The 23,116-nt window shown below is 41.9% G+C and overlaps 1 protein-coding gene across 22 annotated transcripts in view; it reads left to right on the top strand.

Moving 5' to 3' along the window:
• FHOD3 (formin homology 2 domain containing 3) overlaps window positions 1-23,116 on the top strand; it is a 530,360-nt gene that overhangs the window by 399,932 nt on the left and 107,312 nt on the right. The gene's annotated exons all lie outside the window — the stretch shown is intronic.

Genomic DNA, 23,116 nt, shown 5'->3' with positions numbered 1-23,116 from the left:
AAACAAGAAACTGAGATGGAAGATGTGGGACGAGAAGCAGTGCAAGGATGGAGATGTTCATCTTGGGGTGCACACGGCCTGAGTAGTGTGTCTGACACCCCAGGAGATGCTCCGGTGCTGGTGGGGTGAGGACTTCGTGGTCCTCGGTTTGAAAGAAGCACTGGATTGAAATCCCTCAGAGGGAGCCGGCACGCTGAGACCCCATCGCTGGGTGGCAGCTGAGGCAGGGACCCCTCCTGTTCTGAGCTGCCTCTTCTCCCCTGTGCGCTGCTGCCATAGGAAGTTCACTGTATCACTGTATCCACCAGTGGGGAAAGCTGCAAAGGTTTCTTACTTCCTTTCCATTTGCATGACTTTTGTTTCAACCATCACCATCTGCGACTTTGAAACATCAGATGTGCCATTCCACTAAGGCCAGAAAGCCACCAGGACTGGCCACATCACCACTTTCTACTCTCACTTTGCCAGCTTATATTTTGTGAGTATAAAAACCAATAAAAACGAGAGGCCCTAACTCCAAATCATATTCATATCTCACCACCCTAGCATGTTATGTCAGTCATATTTATAATATTTATTTTTATACAGTTTGACTTTTTCTTTTTTTTTCTCTTCAACAACTGGATTTTTTGGATATCACCATAATCTATTTTTACATTTACAAATATTTTCTGTCTTATTAAGATACAGGATTGTTCTGATGGAGGTATATACTTCAGGAGGGTTTGTAAGATTTATCCTTGAGATGTTTTATATACCCCTAATTATTGAAACTCAAAAGAAAATCTCTTAGGAAAAACATGGCACTCTTATGAACAATTGCTTTTTTGCAATGAGAACCCAATTGTTCTGTCAGAACACTCTGGACAAATAAACAGCATGACAAGGCCCCATGCATTACTGGGGAGTTCTAGAAACCCTTTTCCTTGATTTGCAAACAAGATTCACTTCCCTGAAGTCCTAGGAAAATCACGCCAACTAAAACACCCCTTCAGGCAGGTCAGCCTGCTTTGGGACTACAACTGGGCATTATTGTGAGTTTAGAGTTTTCATATTTTTCCCAAGCATATTAGTGTGTTGGATGTTAATAAAACTTGGAATGATAAGTTGACCTAGAAAGGAAGAGCTGAAGAAACAATATACAAATTAAGTCAAGCAGGGGTATTAAAATGAACCCTTCTCCACGTCTCCTGTTACAGCTTTGTTTACAGGGCTGTTTTAGAAACAGAGAGTGCAGCATTAACTTTCATGAAATTGCAGCTTGAGTTGTACCAAAACAAAACAAAATAAGAAGGCCAGAACCATTTGCAGAAGCCCTCAGGGATACAAGATGCAACTGTTTAATGAAAGCAGACTTCTAAAATGCTTCAATTTTGAAAATGTGCTTTTTGAGTGGAAACATTCTAAATATTTTCTTTTTAAAAGAAAACAAAATTACAAGAGTATTTGAACCATTCATCTTCAAGTATTCAAATAAAACAAACAGGCAGACAATCATCGCAGGGCAGTCACTGTGGCTCTGGCCTGAGCGCATCCTCTCTTGCATCCCTACCGCGACATCCCCCTCTGGTGGGCCTTTTCAGAAGTGGCAGCTGCACGCTTGTTCAGTGTTGTGACAGTGGCTGCTGAGGGAATTCAAGGGAACAGTGAGGCCAGTGCTGGGGGCTGAAGGTGCCTTGAGGCGGATCAGTCTTTGTGCTGGGGCTGGGAAGTAAGTGCTCTGGGAATGAGGCCCCTGTGCTGTGAGCTGGGGGTGGGTGGTCATGAGCAAGTGAAGATGCTGAGAGCTCAGTGGGTGCACCTTGGAGATCTTAGGAGGCCAGGGAGGACTTCCCTGTGGACCTTCCAGTAAGTGCCTTAAGTACTTTCCCCTCTTACATTAGTGCTGTTGTCTACTGTAAATGCCAGTCACCTGCCTGCTTTACACACTAATGTCAGGAGTCCTTAATATATGTATGTGCCATTCTAATATATGTATGTACCGTTCTGAGTTGCTTCAGTGTGTCCAACTCTTTGCAACCCCGTGGACTGTATCCCACCAGGCTCCTCTGTCCATGGGATTCTCCAGGCAAGAATACTGGAGTGGGTTGCCATGCCCTCCTCCAGGGGATCTTCCTGTCCCAGCGGTTGAACCTGCATCTCTTATGTCTCCTGCATTGGCAGGTGGATTCTTTACCACTAACGCTGAGGCCCTAATATATGTTTACACATAGCTGATGCACAGTGTTGTGCAGCAGAAACTAACACAACATTGTAAAACAATTACACTCATTAAGTGTACATATACGTATGTAACAGTGCTTCCCAGGCGGCACAGTGATAAAGAATCTATGTGCCGATGTGGGAGATGTGGGTTCAGTCCCTGGGCCAAGATGATCCCCTGGCGAAGGAAACAGCAACCTACTTCAGCATTATTGCCTGGGAAATCCCATGGACAGAAGAGCCTGGTGGGCTACAGTCCATAGGGTCACAAAGAGTTGGACACAAAATAAAAATCAAAGCTTAATTGTTAAAAAAAAAAAAAGAAAAGCATGCTTGTAAGTTTGGGAATTGTTTACCTTGTATAGTCATCCCAGCAGAGTTTTTCTGACTTTCTGGAAGACTGTAAGCATAGACATTAGTAGTAATGCTTCCTTTAGAAATAAAATTGATAGTAAGGGATAAATAAAAATTTAAAGTTGCAACTTTAAATTTTGTGTATTATTGTTTATATGGGCCTTTCGTGTATGTAGTAGCATTTGAAAGGTGTGAAAGGTTGCACAGTTTGAAAGTGAAGCTTCTTCCTACCCCGTTATTTTTCCCCAAAACAAGGGCTCCTTGCAATTCCTTATGTGTACTTCCAGAGATATTTTATGTTAATGTCAGCATACATATGTTTAATGTAGCTTTACACAAATAGTAACACACTATATAAACTACTCCGCATTCTGCTTTCTTTTTTTTTACTTAAAAATTTACCTTGGTTCTCTTTCCATTTTGTTGTTGTTCAGTCACTAACTCGTGTCTGACTCTTTGCAACCCCATGGACCGCAGCATGCCAGGCTTCTCTGTCCTCCACTGTCTCCCAGAGTTTGCTCAACGTCATGTCCATTGAGTCAGTGATGCTGTGCAACCATCTCACCTTCTGCTGCCCTCTTCTTTTGCATTCAGTCTTTCCCAGCATCAGGGACCTTTCCAGTGAGTCAGCTCTTCACATCCAGTGGCCAACGCATTGTAGCTTGAGCTTCGTTGTTAGCATCAGTCCTTCCAATGAATACTCAGGGCTGATTTCCTTTAGAATTGACTGGTTTGATTTCTTCGCACTCCATGGAGTCCCATGGCCTCAAAGGTCTTCTCTAGCACCACAGTTTGAAAGGGTCAGTTTTTCAGCCCTCAGCCTTCTTCATGGTCCAGCTCTCACACGACTACTGGAATAACAAACGCTTTGACTATACATACTTTTGTTGGCAAAATCATGTCTCTGCTTTCGAATGTCTCTTTACAGCTGCTCCATTCTTTTTAATACTTTGTTCTCTGGGTGCCGTTTCATATACCCAATCATGTAACGATGGGCCCTAATGATACTGCAGTGTGCTTGCCTGTGTGTCCGTTTGCACACGTGTGATTCTCTCTAGGACAAATGCCTAGAAATAGATTTAGTAAGTCAAGTTTTTGTATTTTTACAGTTTTGCTCAGTTTGTGCCCAGTTGCTCTTGGTGAGGATTGCACCAGTTTTGGTTCTCAGCTACAGTGTGTAAAAGACCTTGTGTTCCCAGCCTGTCTGCCAAAGTTTTCAGCCATTGCTCGCCAAGCAGTGAAGAGTTGTATGTCATTAAAATTTAAATTTGTGTTTCCTGTTATGACTGAGCATGATTTCATACGTAAAGGCACCTCTCCTTTCCTGTGGATTTGTGCTTCATGATCACTGGGTTCTTTTTCTTACCAAGGTGTCCAGGTTCTTTATAAACTCCAGTAGGTGTACCTATTACTTTCCTCAGTCACTGGTCATTTTACGACGTTTGTGTGCAGAACAATTTAAATTTTGGAATCACACTTATTAATCTTTTCTGTCTTCTGAGTTTTATGTTCCTCACGAGGACAGCTTTTTCTCCTATGGTGGAGGTGGTTTTGTCACTAAGTCATGTCTGACTCTCGCGACCCCATGGACTGCAACCGGCTAGGCTCCTCTGTCCATGGGATCTCCCAGGCAAGAATACTGGAGTCAGTTGCCATTCCCTTCTCCAGGGGACCTTCCTGACCCAGGGGTCAAACCTGTCTCTCCTGCATTGCAGGCAGATTCTTCACCAGCTGAGCCACCAGGGAAGTCCCCTTTTCTCTCATGGTTTTTTCTAATCGTTGGATTGTTCGCCAAATGGTATTCAGACAAGTGAAAAAATTGTAGCTGCAATTTTCTCCCATGGTTTCTTCTAATATTTTTGTAGCTACAGTTTTCACATGGGAATATTTTTTCTACCCAGGAAGTTATTTTGGCATATGGTGTGAGGCAGAAGTCAAAGTTACATTTTTTCACTTGTTTGAATACCATTTAGTGAACAGTTCTTCGTTTCCCTGTCGGTTTGTTGTATACCAACAGCAAGGTAGGCTTGTTTACATGTCTGGTCAAGCTGCTTCCATAGGAGCGTCTCCCATGTCCTCCGGTGCCCACCTTCTCAGATGGATCAACCATTTGAGGCTGTCAGGAGCCCTCTTTCTTCCACTGCTGCTGCTAAGTCACTTCAGTCGTGTCCAACTCTGTGCGACCCCATAGACGGTAGCCCACCAGGCTCCCTCGTCCCTGGGATTCTCCAGGCAAGAACTGGAGTGGGTTGCCATTTCCTTCTCCAATGCATGAAAGTGAAAAGTGAAAGTGAAGTCGCTCAGTCGTGTCCGACCCTCAGCGACCCCATGGACTGCAGCCTACCAGGCTCCTCCACCCATGGGATTTTCCAGGGAAGAGTACTGGAGTGGGGTGCCATTGCCTTCTCCATCTTTCTTCCCCAGTGTTTGGAATATGACTATATCATGTGCTACTCTTGAGAGTCCCTTGGACTGCAAGGAGATCCAACCAGTCCATTCTAAAGGAGATCAGTCCTAGGTGTTCTTTGGAAGGAATGATGCTAAAGCTGAAACTCCAGTACTTTGGCCACCTCATGCGAAGAGTTGACTCATTGGAAAAGACCCTGAGGCTGGGAGGGATTGGGGGCAGGAGGAGAAGGGGACGACAGAGGATGAGATGGCTGGATGGCATCACCAACTCGATGGACATGAGTTTGAGTGAACTCTGGGAGTTGATGATGGGCAGGGAGGCCAGTGTGCTGTGATTCATGGGGTCGCAAAGTGTCGGACACGACTGAGTGACTGAACTAACTGACTGACTGACCTTGAAACAGTCCTGCTGTTTTTGTCGTCTGTTGCTGTGGGGTTTTATATGGTGATTGCCAACACTGGAATAAAAAGCACAGGGATGTTTGGGGGAGCTGGGACCAGGCTGTTAGGATGAGGCTGGGAGCCTGACATGCTGAGCCTAAGTGTTGCCTTGTGAGATCTCACTTCCTGTGACCCCTAGAATACCTGTCTCCAGCGCTGATGTGGTAACTCCTCCCCCTGGATGAAGGTCTCCTTTCCCATACATCGCCTGCCTACTTTCAGTTATTTTGGCTCTTGTAGTAGCAGGCCCATCAAGCATTGCCCTGAGTATCACTGGCTGGTACCTGGGTCTCCCTCATCCTGATTTCCTCCTCCATGTGGACTGCTCTGTATGGGTGTCTGGGTGCTTCTGGCTTCCTGTTCTAGTCTGCTTTGGCCATTTATTATTTCTTGCCTTTGCTAGTATCTACATATGCTTTGAGGTTCTACTTGTCTGGTTTTCAAATCACTGCTTTTTCCGAATATATGATCCGTGTGTTTTTCTGGATCCCAAACACTTGCTGGCCATGTTCCATCACTTGGTCTACACAATACTCTTCCAAAAATTGTGTCAGTAGAGTTAAGAGCTCCATTGTCCAATGGGCTTTAGTTAAACTTTTATTTTTAATTTAAATTGATCAAAGTAGATGAAAAAAATCCTGACTAGCACTTAAATGGAACAAAAGGCATTGCCTTTCTTTGTGATTACAGTTAATGGCATAGAGCCCGCAAAGGCCAACAGCAGAAAAAGATATCAACGCAGACAGATTCCCCACCATTCAAACCAAGAGGCGGTGAATCTGTGTGCTCCTTGTGCTGTGCAGGAAGCAGGCTTTCTACTGGCCGCCTGCTGCTAGGTCCTGATAGCAATCTTGTTACAAACAAGGAGTTCCTGTAAGGCATAATGTGGTCTTGATTAAGTAATTGTGTTACATCCAAAGTGCATGAGAGCAGAGGCACCCGTCAGTTAACAGAGGGAGTTTGCAGAAGGGTCTGGCTTCCTGATGCTTCATCAGTGGCTGGACATTAGGGGACCTGCGTTCTATGTCAGCCCACGTGGGTTTTGGATCTGACTCCTTCTCACCCCTCCTACCACCGCAGATTTAGTCCAGGATCTATGTCATGCCTGGACTACGTATTGCAGTGATGTATATCTCCTACACTTTCTGAAATACAGATCTGAGCAAGTGACATTTCCTGCCCAGCAACCTTGAGTGCCTCCTACCACTTAACACCAAGCCTCACCTGAGTAGCATCGTCTCTAGGATCTCTCATGTTTGGGTCCCTCATACACCTTGCAGCTTCGGCAGCCATCAGCACACCCATCCTCACTGTGCTTCAACCTCACAGAAATGCTGCCAGGCTCTCCCAAGGCCCCTTTCTTTCATATTTGCTCTGTCCTCTGACCAGCCTCCTCCTCTGCTCATTCAGTCACTTCCCTCTCATCCTCTAAGACCCAACTAGGTGACATCTGTCTGTAAAACTCCTCTGACTTCCTCAGGCAGAATGAATTGTGACAATTGTTATGGGTTCATGCACCTCAGTTTCAGCTCTCAGCCCTTTGAATCATTATGTGTTCATCCTTTTGTTTCTGAGGGGTTCACAGATGTACCGTGGTCTATGGTAGTGAACCTGGGTTTCACAAAGCCATGGCATAAAGATGGTTCACCTTTCTGGACTGGGCATTTGATTAAAGAGTCAGGGAAAATCTTTAAGATAAGCAGGACTGGAGAATCCACATGCATGTAAATTGTAAAAATAAAAGTGTTTGTTTTTGCATGGAAGCACTTTCTACCTGTCCCGTGTTCTGCATCCCATGTCTGCATGTCCCAGCAGCCTTTTGACTGTTTCGCTATTGAGTGGCAGCCATCTCTACACCTCTATGGTGTGAGATTCCCCTTTCCTCACTGCCCTTCTCCCACTTCTTTCTCAAATAACCAGGAGAACAAATACATGAGCAGGTTTAACCTCTTATCTTGTTTCCTTCCTTTGGAAAGTGAGATTAGAGTAGATTTTTAAATTTTTATTTTATTTTTTGGACATGCTACATGGCTTGCAAAATCTTACTTCCCTGACCAGGGATCCAACCCTGACCTCTAGCAGTAAGAATGCTCGGTCCTGACCACTGGACTGTCAGGGAATTCCTAGGAATAGATATTTTTGTTTATGTATTTATTGATATTTTTAAATTAGACAATTCTATCACCCTTGTTCACTTAAAGAGTGTCTATAGCAACCTTCCTACATGGTGTAGCTCAGTTGGTAAAGAAACTGTCTGTAGTGCAGGAGACCTGGGTTCAATTCCTGGGTCAGGAAGATCCCCTGGAGAAGGGAATGGCAACCCACTCCAGTATTCTTGCCTGGAGAGTCCCATGGACAGAGGAGTCTGGGAGGCTACAGTCCATGGGGTTGCAAGAGTCGGACACGACTTAGCGACTAAACCATCACCATAGCAACCTTGAAAAGTATCGATATATATATCGCACTTGTGTTGGGAAGTGAGAACATTCACTTGTGTGGAAGAGAGGTAGATGAGATCTGTAACACGCAAGTCCAAACATCACTCATCAAAAGTACAGATTGAATAGCTCCACCCGTAGAGCTTCGACACTCGGGTGTCCCGTGCTATCAGCTGAGCCCGGCAGCACCTTCCCTGCTTGTCACGCTCTCCTGGTGGGACAGCTCCCGACAGCCAGGTCTCCAGTTCTCATTGGCTACAGTGGTTTTGCACTGGTGTTGTGCACAGATCACAGAGTGAAAATGGGTAGGAAGGATAGGGAAGAATTCTTCAGAAAATGTATTTCTGGGTCCTTGTTTCCATTTCCCCTCTTCCCACAAAGCCAGGCCATGAGTGAGTAAGTTTTACTATTATAGTGGAAGAGACTGTGTTTCTAGGTTGATTTTAGAAAGTGTGTGTGTGCACACACATATATAGATAGAAATATAGATCAGTATCTAGATAGCTAGATAGGGATAGAAACACACACGCTCTCTAGTCTTTGTACAATCCCAGCACAAAACCGTGGGAGCCGGTGATAGCTGGAAACCTGTTTGGGCCTGTGAACACACACAACGCCCACCTACAACCCCACCCCCCACCCCGCCCCGCCACACACACACACTCATCCATTTCATTCAGCAGGTATTTATTGGGTGCTTAGAATGGGCCGTGTATGCTGACCTGGGAGTCCAACATTGACTGAATGAGACCCTGTCCCTGGCTTCATTGAGCTTACAGTCTAGTGGCAGAAACAGAAGACAAGCAAATGGTCGGCAAATAAATATTGTGAAGAAAATGAACTTTCATGGAGGAAGTGGAGAAAGAGAGGCCATCAGGGTGGGGACCCCAGCACGGGCCCTGCGTCCTCATGACGGACACCTCCGGTAAGAGGTCTGGGAAACCGAGTCACCAATACAAGACAAATTGCACCTCCTCCCCCTCCCCTGAGAGGGCAGCGGGAGGGAAGGTAACGAGGGAGATAAGAAAATAGAGTGATTGCACATCTTTCTTCAAGTCATGATCCTGGAATAGTTAGGAGACTGTGTTCGGAAGATACATGTTCAGAGGAGAGGCAAGTATGCCGATGGGGGTGTGGGTGGGCGGCAAGGGGGTAAGTTGGCTGGGAGTGGAGAGGAAGGGAGAAGACCAAAAGGGTGGGCCTCAGTTCAAGCCAGCATGGCATGGAAACTGGGACATGGGAGGGGCTTTTGGAAGCTGCCAGGAGAATGTGCTAATCATGAAGCCAAATCTAGGTGGATGTATGACGGAAAAGGACTGACCTCCTTCTGGCTAGAGGACTTACTTGGTCTTAGATGGGAGGGTGGGAAGTAAGACAGACAGGGCAAGAACTGCTGCATTCCTGGGCTTGGGGCCTGCAGAAGGGGCAGGAGGACAGGGCAGAGCGTGACACCAGCCAGGCCAGGAGGATGGCGTCATCCTTTGTGCATGAGCCAGCACAGTCCATGAGACAGCACAGGGGACCAGTCTCCACGCGGCCGCGGGAGCGGTGCTGGTCCCTCCTGTGGTCGGGAAGCTCAGACCTGCACTGGGGTGGTGTGTGACCGGTTGGGGAGGAGAGAGTGGAAGGAATCTTTAAAACCACATCCCCATCTTCAGTGACAGCATCCCCAGGGTTGTAGCAGTATTGATGAAGAAAAGTTAACCTGTTTCTGAGATCTGCTTTGAACTTGCTCATTTCATCATGAAAGCTGGGATATGGCCCTGAAGGTGTGAAGAAGGTTCTGATGTTTCCTTGTTTCAGGGCAAGCAAAATGCCTTTTATAGCTGGGCGCATCCCAGAGTTTTCTCTTGTCCATGATCATTAGACTGGGTGACCCCAGTTTAATAAACAGGTTGTGACAAGAGTCTCACCATTACAGGAAACCATACTGCATCATTGAATTGCCATTTTATTATTATTATTGACCTCTAAGTCTTCATAGTAAATCACCTACTTGTGAATTAAGTGATAGTTTCAAGTATCAATTTGTGAGATTAGTTTGAGTTTTGTTAATATTTAACCAGAGATTATGATTTATTTTTGATCTAAGAAATGTAATATATAAGATATAAGAACTTTATATAAGATATAGTAGATGTTATATTAGATGTTATATAAGATAACATTATATAAGATATATAACACTGATATACTAAATGTAATATATAAGATTTGCTTATATAAAGCAAATATAAGATTTGCTTCTTATATGAAAAGATTTTACTCAACTCAAACTTACCAAAGGAGCATTTGCAGTATGATTGATGTACAGAAAATTGCACATAAGTTTTGACATATGTTTGGCCAGTGAAGCCATTACCACAATTGAGATAATGCTCAAATTTATTACTCGAAAGCATTTTCTCACACCCTTTTGTGATTATGGCTGCCCTTCCCTATCCCCAAGCAACTATGGATGGCTTTCTGTCATTATAGATTAGTTTGCATTTCTCAGAATTTCATATAAATGTCATCATGCATTAAGTACCCTTGGAGAGGGTTTGGCTTTTGTCAGTTAGTGTAATTGTTTTGAGACTCCTCTGTTTTGTTGCATGTTTCAGGACTTAAGACCTTTTTATTTCTGAGTAGTACTCAATTGGATAATTGTACCACAATTTATGTTTCCCTCTTGATTGATACTTGGGTTCTGTTTCAGTTTCAGCTATGAATTGTTGTTGCTCAGTTACTAAGTCATGTCCAACTCTTTGTGGCATGCCTGGCTTCCCTGTCCTTCACTATCTCCTGGAGCTTGCTCAATGTCCATTGAGTTAGTGATGCCATCCAAATATCTCATCCTCTGTCACTCCCTTCTCCTCTTGCCATCAATCTTTCCCAGCATCAGGGTCTTTTCCAATGAGTCGGCTCTTCGCATCAGGTGGCCAAGGTGTATTGGAGCTTTAGCTTCAGTATCAGTTTTTTCAGTGAATATTCAGGGTTGATTTCCTTTAGGATTGACTGGTTTGATCTCCTTGGCTATGAATAGTTGTATACAAATCTTTGTATGGACATTTGCTTTAATTTCTTTTCAATAAATAGAAATGAAATGGCTCAGTCATATGGTAGGTGCATGTTTAGCTTCTTAAGTATTATTAAGTAAACGATCTTCCAAAATGGTTGTATACCAGAGTAGCACTGACCTCATAAAAGAGGATTCCTTCCTCTTCAACTTTCTATAAAAGTTTGTGTAGAACTGTTATTTCTTCCTTAAGTATTTCTTAGAATTCACCAGGGAAACTATCTGAGAGTAGCGTTTTAAACTATGCATTCAGTACTTTCAATAGACGCTTCAGTTCAGTTTGGTTGCTCAGTCGTGTCCGACTCTTTGCGACCCCATGAATCGCAGCATGCCAGGCCTCCCTGTCCATCACCAACTCCCGGAGTTCACTCAGACTCAAGTCCATCGAGTCAGTGATGCCATCCAGCCATCTCATCCTCGGTCGTCCCCTTCTCCTCCTGCCCCCAATCCCTCCCAGCATCAGACTCTTTTCCAATGAGTCAACTGTTCGCGTGAGGTGGCCAAAGTACTGGAGTTTCAGCTTCAGCATCATTCCTTCCAAAGAAATCCCAGGGCTGATCTCCTTCAGAATGGACTGGTTGGATCTCCTTGCAGTCCAAGGGACTCTCAAGAGTCTTCTCCAACACCACAGTTCAAAAGCATCAATTCTTTGGCACTCAGCCTTCTTCACAGTCCAACTCTCACATCCATACATGACCGCTGGAAAAACCATAGCCTTGACTAGACGGACCTTTGTTGGCAAAGTAATGTCTCTGCTTTTGAATATGCTGTCTAGGTTGGTCATAACTTTCCTTCCAAGGAGTAAACGTCTTTTAATTTCATGGCTACAGTCACCATCTGCAGTGATTCTGGAGCCCAAAAAAATAAAGTCTGACACTGTTTCCACTGTTTCCCCATCTATTTCCCATGAAGTGATGGGACCAGATGCCATGATCTTAGTTTTCTGAACATTGAGCTTTAAGCGAACTTTTTCACTTTCCTCTTTCACTTTCATCAAGATGCTTATCTGATATCAATTCACATCCAGTCATCTATTTCTTCTTGAGTGACCATTAGTAGTTTTTGTCTTTCAAGGGATTTTTCCATTTCATCTAAGTTGTCAAGTTTATTGGTGTAAAGTTGCTCAAAATATTCCCTTATTCTTTTTTTTAACGATTGTGTATATCTAGTTTTGACTGTGCTGGGTCTTCCTTGCTGGCAGGCTTTTCTCTAGCTGCAGCAAGCTGGGGCTACTCTCTCGGTGTGGGGAGGGGGAAGCCCCTCTCTGGGGCGGCTTCTCATTGCGACGGCTTCTCTGGTTGTGGTGCACAGGCTCCAGGCGCACAGGTTTCAGCAGTTGCAGCACATGGGCTCATTAGTTGCAGCGCAGGCTCAGTAGCTGTGGAACATGGGCTTAGTTGCTGAGTCATGTGGGATCTTCCTGGATAAGGGATCGAACCATTTCTCCTGAATTGGCAGGTGAACTTTTTACCACTGAGCCCACAAAGGTAGGCCTTATTATTCTTTTAAAAGCTGTATAATCTCTAATGAAGTCACCTCTTTCAGTCCTAAAGTTTGTAATGTTTGTCTTCTTTTTTTCTCTAAGGAATCTGGCTAGAGGTTTATTAATTTTATTGATTTCAAAGAATCAGCTTTTGGTGTTACTCAATTGTCTAACTTTTTTTGTGTGATTGATTTCTACTCTATATACTTTTCTGGTTACTTTTAGTTAAATTTGTTCTTATTTTTCTAAATTGGAAGATGAAGCCAGTGTTTTGAGATTTATTGTCTTTTCTAATATAGGCATTTACTGTTATAAATTTTCTTCTAAGTATTGCTTTAGCTGCATTCCACAGATTTTTAACAGGTTGTGTTTTTATTTTAACTTAGTTCAAAATGCCTTTTTAATTTCCCTTTTGATTTATCCTGTATCCATAGATCATTTCAGAGTATTTATTTAGCTTATAAATATTTGTGGATTTTCCAGGTCTTTGTTATTGATTTCTAATTTAATAAAAATGGGGACAGAATTTTTTTTTCCTTTATTTGGAAGGAGCATGTATTTGTATGGGAGAATATATTTTGTATGGCTTGAATCCTTTTAAATTTATAGAGCATTATTTTATAGCCCAGAATATGGTTCATTGTTGCAAATGTTCTGTGTGCATTTGAAAATAATATGTATCCTGATATTATTGGGTAGAATTAATTTTATATTTAAAGTGGGTTTTGTTTTGTTTTTGTAAACAGCATATGGTTGAGTCTTGCTCTTTTTTCTTGAATCTGATTACCTCTGCCTTTTAATGGGGATGTTTGAGCATTTATATATAATGTGATTATCGACTTATGACTGATAAATTATTATTACGCTTGCTTTAAACAATCTATTATCTTTTAAGCATATTTAAACAATGATAAATATGCTTTGTGTTCACATATTTTATATTTTTATTGTTTTTATTTCTTTGTGTAGATCAAGGTGCGTATGTGGTGTTGTTTATCTTCTACTTGAAGGATTTTCTTTAACATTTCTTGTGCTGAAGGTATACTGACGATAAGTTCCCTCTGTTTTTTATATGTCAGTAAAGGCCTTTATTTCCCCTTCAGTTTTTAAAGGTAGAAAATTATATGTTGACAGGTTTTTTTCTTTCGGTGATTTAAAGATGTTTCTCTGCTTTCTAGCTTTCATCGTTTCTGACAAATATTCTGCAATAGTTTTTGTACCTCTGCAAGCAATATGTCATTTTTTCCTCTGGCTGCTTTTAAGATCCTCTCTTTATCACTGGTTTTAAAATGTTGATTTTGATATGCCTTAGTGTAGTTTTCTTCATTTTTAAATTTTTTTATGCTTGAGTTTTGTTGAGATTCTTGGATCTGTGGGGTGTAATTTTATCAAAATGGGAAAATTGTCAGTGCTTATTTCTTCACGTTTGGGGGTGTTTTTCACCTCTCCTTTCTTTTGATAAGTTCAGTTGCATATAGCTTGAGCAACTTGAAGCTTTACCAAAGTTTATGAGTGCTCTATTGATTTTTTTCAGTCTTTTTTCTCATTGTTCATTCTGAATAGTTTCTGTTTCTATGCAAGTTCATTATTTTGTCAAGTGTTACGCCCCTTTTCAGCTGGATTTTTAACAGATTGAAGCATAATTGACATACAGCATTATATCAGGTGTACAACATAGTGGCTCCACATTTGTATACACTGCAGAAGGGTTAACATCAAAAGCCTAGCTATGATCTGTCGCTTTCAAATATGAAGTGCAGCATTATTGACTGTAGTCATATTCCCATGACTTATTTATTTTATATTTGGAGGTTTTTATCTCTTAACACCCTGCACCTATTTTGTCTAACTCCTCACCCTCCTTCTCTGGCAACCACCAATATGTGTACTTTATCTGTGAGATTGTTTAGTGTGCTCATTTGTTGTTGTTGTTTTTTTTTTTTTTAGATTCTACAAATGAATGAAATTATATGATATCTGTCTTTCTGTATCATATTTCACAGTGTTCTTCTGTGTTACCACAAAAGCAAGATTTTATTCTTTTTGTGACTGAGTAATATTCCATTGTGTAATATACACCACATAGCCTTTATCCATTTCACCCATCAGTGAACGTTTAGATTTCTGCATCTTGCCTGTTGTAAATAATGATCAATGAACATAGGGATGCATGTATCTTTTCAAATTAGTCTTTCTGTCTTCTTTGGATAAATATCTAGAAATGTAAGTTTTGGGTCATACGGTGGTTCTGTTTTTAATTTTTTGTAGGAACATCCATACTCTTTTCCATAACGTCTGCAACAACTTATATTTTACCAACAGTGAATCAGGGTTCCCTTTTCTCCACATTCTTGGCAGCACTTGTTATTGCCTATCCTTTTGATAAGTCTTTCTGACAGGTGTGAAATAATGTCTAACTGATGATTAGTGATACTGAGCATCCTTTCATGTGCCTGTGGTCCATCTTTACGTCTTTGTTGGAAAAAGTCTACTAGGTCATCTGAACTGAGCTCTTTTCTATGCCTTTCCTGTCTGGACATGTTCATAGTTTGTTTAACTTCTTGTATCTATGGCCTGTAGTCATAATAACTTTTAATGTTTTAGCCTTCTAGTTCTACTGTCTGTGTCATTTCTGAATTGTTTTCAGTTGATTTATTTTATTTCCTCTTTATCGGTTATTTCTTAATAGATGCCACACCTTGTAAATTTCTTTCTCTTTTTTGGGGGGAGGATTCCCATAAACATTATTCAGCTTCATTCTACGGTGTAATTGATTCAGAAAGTTTTACTCTTGCAGGCTTTGTGTTTTCCCTATGTTTAATCCAGTATTTTACCACTGTTGAGGCAATGATCTTCTTACAACTTTAACTCATGCCACCTGACCCTTCGGCTTCTGCTTCTCCCTAGTGGCTCAGATGGTAAAGAATCCGCCTTCAACGTGGGAGACCCCACTCCAGTATTCTTGCCTGGAGAAGTCCATGGACAGAGGAGCCTGATGGGCTATAGTCCATGGTGTTGCAAAGAGTCGGACACAACTGAGGGACTAACACTTTCACTTCCTCTCAACTACATGTTCTTTTCCTACCTTTCAGTTCCAAGTCCTGGGCACACGACTATGATTAGCTTGGCCTTCTACACCAGAAGCCTCACACAACCACTAGACAGCTTGCCTTTGGATGAACTGCCTTTGGGGAGGAACCCACCGTATTCACTCAGCTGTTGCCAGGGCTCAGGGTCCTATGCATAAGACATTATCTCAGCAGGTCCTCATCCTGTGGTTTCCCTTAGAGAATGGGCTGAGCATATAGACACATGGAGACTAGTGTCTACAGTTGTATCTGACTTGGTGCATCCTTGTTATTCAGCGTCTAATTCATTCATCAGGTGACTCATCATGCATCTCTTCTAAGTGTCAGGAAACAGAGACAAATGAGAAAACAGGATCCGGCCTAGAAAGTTAGACCGCAGGAGGAAATATAGTAACATATGTAGAAATGATGAAGACCAAATTTAGGGTAGTGGTCATTTTTAGGAAAGAAATGAAAAAAACATTTAAACTGGTGCGTGTACTGTGGCAAGTACTACACAAATGGTACTTTACTAAGTACCCGTGGTGTGGGGAGGGGAGGAATACAGGTCAACATGAGGGCTCCAGCCTGACAGGCCTGTTTACAAAGCTTAGCTCTGCTACATCCTGAACTTCTCCGTGCCTCTATTTTCTCATCTATAAAGGAGATAATAATAGAGCTTAGTACGAGAAGTTGTACTAATTAAAAGAGCCATTTTGTGCAAAATAATTGGCACACTGTGTTGTCTCCATAAACGTTCACTCATTACAAACCATATTTCAGTGCAGTCGAGTTCCTGCTCCAGACGTCCCAGAAAGGGAGGCCTGAACCAGATGGGATTTCTGGGGTAGTTCCTAGAGCCTTTTGCATCCAAGATTAAATATTGCAATTCCTCTTGCTCAGAGTATATCATCCGCTCCCTTGCAAAACCTCTCTGGCCTCTGGCCACCCACATTCTTGTGTGGCTTCACTTGGTTGCAGCTGCCTTGGGTGTAACTCAGATGACTTCAGCTTCCCAGGTGCATTCCTGGTGGCACGCAGTCCTCATCACAGACCCAGCTCGGAGCCATGACAGAAAGGTTCAGATCAAACCCATAGCCCACTGTAGCCCCTCACGCTGAGAACTGCCACTGTCGTATTCCAGATCTGGCCTTGGAGACCACAGCTCAGACCTTCCTCTGTGTTTGTAGATTTTCCACTCCCAGCATAAAGTGATGTCTGTTGAGAGCCTACTGTGACCCAGATGCTGTTCCAAGCAGGCTCCTACATACACTCTCACATAATATGAAGTATTATTATCTCCATTTTACAAGCAGGTAAACTGAGGCTCAGGGAGGTTAACTGACTGGCCATACTCAGGTTTTCTCAATCTAAAGCCCTCCATTGAATTCCTTTACACCACAGCTGGTCCCCAGGCTGGCCAAGGTTAAACAGTGCAAAAGCTTCTAATCACTGTAGGCATTTTCCTGAAAGATTTCATATGAAAGGTAAAAATCTGTTATGGATGCCTTTATAAAGAGAAAAATTCACCATAGTAGCTTGAATTTGGGTATTTGGATATATTTGTTTTTAGCAATGATTTGGGATATTCCCTTTGTGTGGTTTGAATGCTTTCTAGCATTGATAGTCTAAGTGAGCTTATTTCCAGAAACAGGATTTACAGGGCCAGAGTTCATACTCTCACATATTGGGCATATCTAGATAGAGGGAGACCTAGGGAAATTTAATTTATTAATATTATATGTGTAACTCTTGGTTCCTAGTATGACCAAAATGGCTTCTGTGCCATTATCCGGGACAGATAAGCTCATGGGGTGCTTTGGTCGTCCCTTCCAGCTCCAGGGGTCTGTGTTAGGGCATCCGAGAGAATGGATCTTGAGTTATAGAAGGCATTGTGCTCCACTTTAGGAGAAGAGGAGCCAGTCTTCATTGCTTCACCTTGGCATCTCACATCTTACTTCTGAAAGGAAAGAGCCTCCAGTGTTAACCCTGCCTGATAGTACATCACCTGTTAACCCTGCCTGATAGTACATTCACATGCCCTCTGGCCTCAGACCCAGCATGAGGTCTCCCTTTGCAGGGTCTCAGTAGACAGGGGATCATCTGCATTTCCCTTCCTTAGAGGCACCTGGGAAGAAATGACAGCATCCGCTCAACAAGATGGAACCCTTTTTATTTTCCCAAGTTCTAATACTGTTCTAATTTTAAATAAGCTCCAGTGTTCTCATCTGAAAGGAAATGATGTTAACGAATGATATAGAGAAGCTTCACTGTGAACTCATTAGTATAGCCACTAATGACCCATTATTAAGTTACCATGCTTGAAGGTTTTCCTGGAACAAGCTGATATATTTAGAAGAACAAATTAAAGTCAGAAGCGCAAGGGGAAATGGCAAGGTTCTTATATTGTTCCTTACGCAAGAACTTCTCTCTCCTCCCTCTGAAAAGAGAACTCAAGACCCGAAGCTGCTGGTCCTTGAGACCACCACACAGGGCAGGCTGAGAGCTGAGCTATTAGTAGAATCAGATTCACCTAAAATAATAGTCCTGTGTAGTGCATGCGTGCTAAATTGCTTCAGTCTTGTCCGACTTTGTGTGACCCTATGGACTGTAGGCCACCCGGCTCCTCCGTTCATAGGACTCTCCTGGCAAGAATAATGGAGTGGGCTGCCATGCACTCCTCCAGGCGATCTTCCCAACCCAGGAATCTAGCCCACGTCTCTTACGTCTAACCTGCCCTGGCAGGCTGGCTCTTTACCACTAGTGCCATCTGGGCAGCCCCAGTCCTATGGAGGGTACCTTAGTTTTTGTTCCATTTTCTGTTTTCAAATCCTGTGATTGCACATAACTTTTAATGTTCAGCTAGCTTGGGGATTCAAAGATACTTGGGCTTCCCTGGTAGCTCAGATGGTAAAGAACCCACCTGTAATGTGGGAAACCTGGGTTCAATCCCTGGATTGGGGAGATCCCCTGGAGGAAGGCATGGCAACCCCCTCCAGTATTCTTGCCTGGAGAATCCCCATGGATGTAAGAGCCTGGTGGGCCACAGTCCATGGGGTTGCAAAGAGTCGGACATGACTGAGAAATTAAGCAGAGCACATTTTCATATATGTTTTTGTATTTTTTCTAAATATTCATGAATCCCTAAATAGTGTGTGGTTTTGCTTTGCTACAGCTGCAAAGTTGCTTCAGTCGTGTCTGACTCTGCGACCCCATAGATGGCAGCCCACCAGGCTCCATCCCTGGGGTTCTCTAGGCAAGAACACTGGAGTGGGTTGCCATTTCCTTCTCCAGTGCATGAAAGTGAAAAGTGAAAGGGAAGCCACTCAGTCGTTTCCGACTCCTAGCAACCCCATGGACTGCAGCCTACGAGGCTCCTCCATCCATGGGATTTTCCAGGCAAGAGTACTGGAGTGGGTTGTCATTGCCTTCTCCAGTGGTTTTGCTTTACATGTATTTAAACTTCAGAAAAATGATAACATTCTCTTCATGTTCTTCAAATTACTTGTCACTATCAATATATTATGCTTTTAAAAATCATCCAAATTAGTCTATATCACTCTATTTCATTCATTTCTTCAGGTATAGAGTATTCCTTTGTATAAATACGCTGTGATTTTATTTTTTCTATTTTTTGATATTTATGCTGTTTCAAGTTATTAGCTGTAAGCAGTACAAAGCAGTGTAATACATTCTATTCTTGTACATGTCTGTCATCTTTATACATGCAAAGGTGTAAAGGTGTACTCTGTAGTATCAGCCTGGAAGTGGATTTTCTGGATGGTGGGATACACACATCTCCAGATGTATTCAGTGTTTCTCTGAAAGGATTTCTCCAGCTTACGCTCCCAGACGCAGTATATGGGGGTTCTTGTCTTGTTTTGTGTCTTCAGGCATGGATTTTTGTCAGTCTGCAACCTGGGAGGTGTGAAACAATATCTCACTATGAGTTTAGCTTGCATCTCCTCTCCCTGAATCCTAGTGAAGATGAGTGTTGTTCATGTATTTATTGATGATTTAATTTTCTTCTTCAGTAAAATACCCACTGTCTTTTGCTCATTTTTCCTTTGCCTGTTTTTCAGTTTGTCTTTTTCATATGGATTCAAAGGAGTTCTCTTTGTATTGCTTACTAATACTTTGTGGTTTGTATGTGTTACAATTAGCTTCTCCCAGGCTGTGGCTTCTCTTTATTCTTACGCAGTCTTTCAGTATATATAAATTTATAAATATAACATGTGCATATGTATTAAAATTTCCCTTTTTGACTGCCCTTTGAGATTTCTAGTCTGAAAAAAATTCTTTTCTATCCTAATATCTAGATGTTGTAAAGTTTTGCTTTTTTACGTGTTTCACTTAAACTTCCCAGAATTTATTTTTGTGTTTGGCATGAGGAGGGGCTGCTGTATTTTTGTCTTACACGGCTAATAGTTGTGTCAGCACCATTTTAAATAGTCCATTTTTTGGTTTGTTTGTTTAGTTACTAAGTCCTGTCCAACTCTTTTGCGACCCCATGGATTGTACCCTGCCAGGCTCCTCTGTCTATGGATTTCCCAGGCAAGAATACTGGAGTCATTTGCTGTTTCTTTCTCCAGGGGATCTTCCCCACCCAGGGATTGAGCCTGTGTCTCCCGCATTGGCAGGTGCGTTCTTTACCGCAGAGCCACAGGGGAAGCCCAAATAATCCATTATGTCCCTGCTAATCTGCAATGACATGTCTATCATGAATCAAGATGCCATTTGCGTATGAATTTGTCATTCCATGTCTCTGTTCTTGCACCAAGACCACCTTCACAATTAACCACTGTGGTTTTAGAATGGGCTTGATATCTAGTGGGGCCAGTGATCCGCTTTGTTCTTATTCAAAGTTGTCTTGGTCATCCTTGGATCTCAGTTCTTCCATAAACATTTTGGAGCCACCTTGTAATGTTCCATGAAAAATCCTTTTGGAATGTTGAATGAAATTGATTTGAAATTGTATAAGTTGGAAAAGAATTGGCATCTTGACTGTATTGAATCTTTCTATATGTAAATGTGATATAGTTGTCATTTATTTAGGCCTTTTACTAAGACGTTAAAAGTCTTTCTTATAATGAAGTAATTTGTAGTTACCATGTAGTTAACGTAATAATTGTTACTGTTATATGAAAATACAATTACTATTTGCACATTTTACATTGAGAAACCTTATTGGGCTCTTATTAATTCTAGTAACTTATGGGGTTTTTGGATTTTCTAAATAAATCATATTATCTCCTAAAGATGACATTGTATTTCTTTCCCTTCCTTATGCTTTTACTTGTTTATCTTAGTGTGCTGGCTAAGACTACCAGAATAATGTCAAATACAAGCAATTCTGGGAGTCTCCTATCATTTCTAATATTAAACTTAAATGTTTCAACATTAGGAATGATGCTTAACATAGTTTAAAAAATTTGTTTTTAATAAATAACCATTGTCAGGTTTAGAAAATTTTCTTCTATTTCTAAAAGTAATGAGTTAATTCCATTCTGCTTTCCAAATTGTTGAGTTGCCCACTCGTTATGCTTTAGAAACATCCTAAAAATTTTAATATATAATCTCTTCATACATAGCCTTTTGATATATAGTCTTGATATAATACTCTTTGAATGTTTTCTAATTTTCTGTATATTTCTTCTTTGACCCGAATTAATTAGAAGCATTTAAAAACTTCACAATTATATGGATTTTTCAAATGTATCTTCTTTTTTTGATTTTTTATTATTTATTTATAATTTAAATTTATTTATTTTAGTTGGAGGCTAATTACTTTACAATATTGTATTGGTTCTGCCACACATCAACATGAATCCACCACAGGCGTACACGTGTTCCCCATCCTAAACCCCCTTCCCACCTCCTTCCCTGTACCATCCCTCCGGGTCGTCCCAGTGCACCAGCCCCAGGCATCCTGTATCAAACCTGGACTGGCAATTCGTTTCTTATAAATCTATCTTCTTGTTATTTATTTTTAACTCAATTGTGTTGTGGTTAGGAAGGTAGCACACATGAAAACCAGCTCTTGTCATTCACTCATGAGCTTGAACTCTGTCACAGGATTGACAGTCGGTTTTTAAATAGTTTCTGTGTATTTGAAAAGATGATGTTTTCTTTAATTTGGGGCACCAGGTTATATATATATATATATATATATATATATATATATATATATATATATTCATCTGCTAGGTAAAATTTATTAAGCAGGTTAAACATGTCTATTTCATTCATAGCAGTTTCTCTCAGTCACTGTGTGAGAGGCGTAGGAAACCCCTCCACCTGATTGTGGATTAGATTTGGCTGCATGTAACAGAAAGATAAATACGTGATAGTAGCAAAAAGAAGATAGAAGTTATGTGAAACGTAACTTTGTTTATATGGATGATAAAATTCTCTCTATGCCTAAGGATCCAAGCTGACGTATTAGATGCTTAGTGAGCCCAGATTATAGGTGTTACTGAGCTTAGATCTGGCTCCTCGCTGCTCAGAATCAGAATCAATACTCAAGATTCAAGTGCCAGTAGAAACAGAAAGCTTTCTTTAATCAGAAAGCCAGCATCCTGAGGAGAAGGTGGACTCATGTCCCAAAATCAACTGCAAGGATTTTTCTCAGCCGTGAACATTGTTACAGGGCAAAGGGGAAAGTAACCTCACTTAATCACTGAGATGTGTGCACGCTCAGTCACTTCAGTTGTGTCTGACTGTTCGTGACCCTGTGCACTGTTGCCTGCCAGGCTCCTCAGTCCATGGGACTCTCTGGGCAAGAATACCGGAGTGGGTTGCCATGTCCTTCTCTAGGGGATTTTCCCAAGCCAGGGATCAAACCCACGTCTCCTGCATTGCAGGCAGATTTCTTTACTGACTGAGCTAGCAGGGAAGCCTCAATCATTGGAACAGAGGTGCAGATTCATTGCCATCTCCCGTTGCATGCAAGCTTCTCAGCTCCTTGTGATCTTTCTTTAGATGCTATCTTGTTCTCACAGTTTTTCATAGGATTACTGACAGGGAGACTGGGGAGAAGATACAGTCATCTGTTAATTACTTATTCTTCATTGTTACTTCTTTGATCTAAAGAAGAAACCAACAGGAAGCAAGATACTGTGTGATCAAAAGGTTTGAAAGGTGTGCTTGGGCCAGAGATGAGTAGAGCCTGGGGGTGCCTGGTTTAAGGTTAGTCATAATATAGTTTTGCTAAAGTGACGAATCAAAGGGGGCCTCCTGCAGAGAGCTTTCTCTTGCTGAAAGCTGCTTACAGAGGGTTTGGTTACTCCCTCCTTGTAGCAATTGGGGATGGTTTCTTCCCTCTGCTTGTCCTCCCACCTCTGATGGGTTGCCAGAGGTGACTCACCTTTTCTAGGGGGAACAGCTGTGCGACTTATGGCAGAATGTGTGTGCTGCAATAGTCACATCTTTCTCTTGTGCTGAGGGACCTTGTGTTCCCCACGAGGCAGGCATAATCATCAAATTCAAGTAGGTGATCACCCAAGCTATATATCAGAAATATTTGTGTCTCAGTTTAGACGTTTTCCTAATAAACAAAGGTTCAGTTGTCTGTAACAGATTTTATTATTCCCCAGAGGTCCAACAGACTCTCCTTCCCATCTAACCCTCTTCTTTATATTTCATATAATTGCCTAATTTTGCC

Source organism: Ovis canadensis, chromosome 23 (genome assembly GCF_042477335.2).
Source record: "Ovis canadensis isolate MfBH-ARS-UI-01 breed Bighorn chromosome 23, ARS-UI_OviCan_v2, whole genome shotgun sequence".
In the NCBI taxonomy this organism is placed as follows: domain Eukaryota; kingdom Metazoa; phylum Chordata; class Mammalia; order Artiodactyla; family Bovidae; genus Ovis; species Ovis canadensis.
This window is presented reverse-complemented; position numbering and strand designations above follow the sequence as displayed.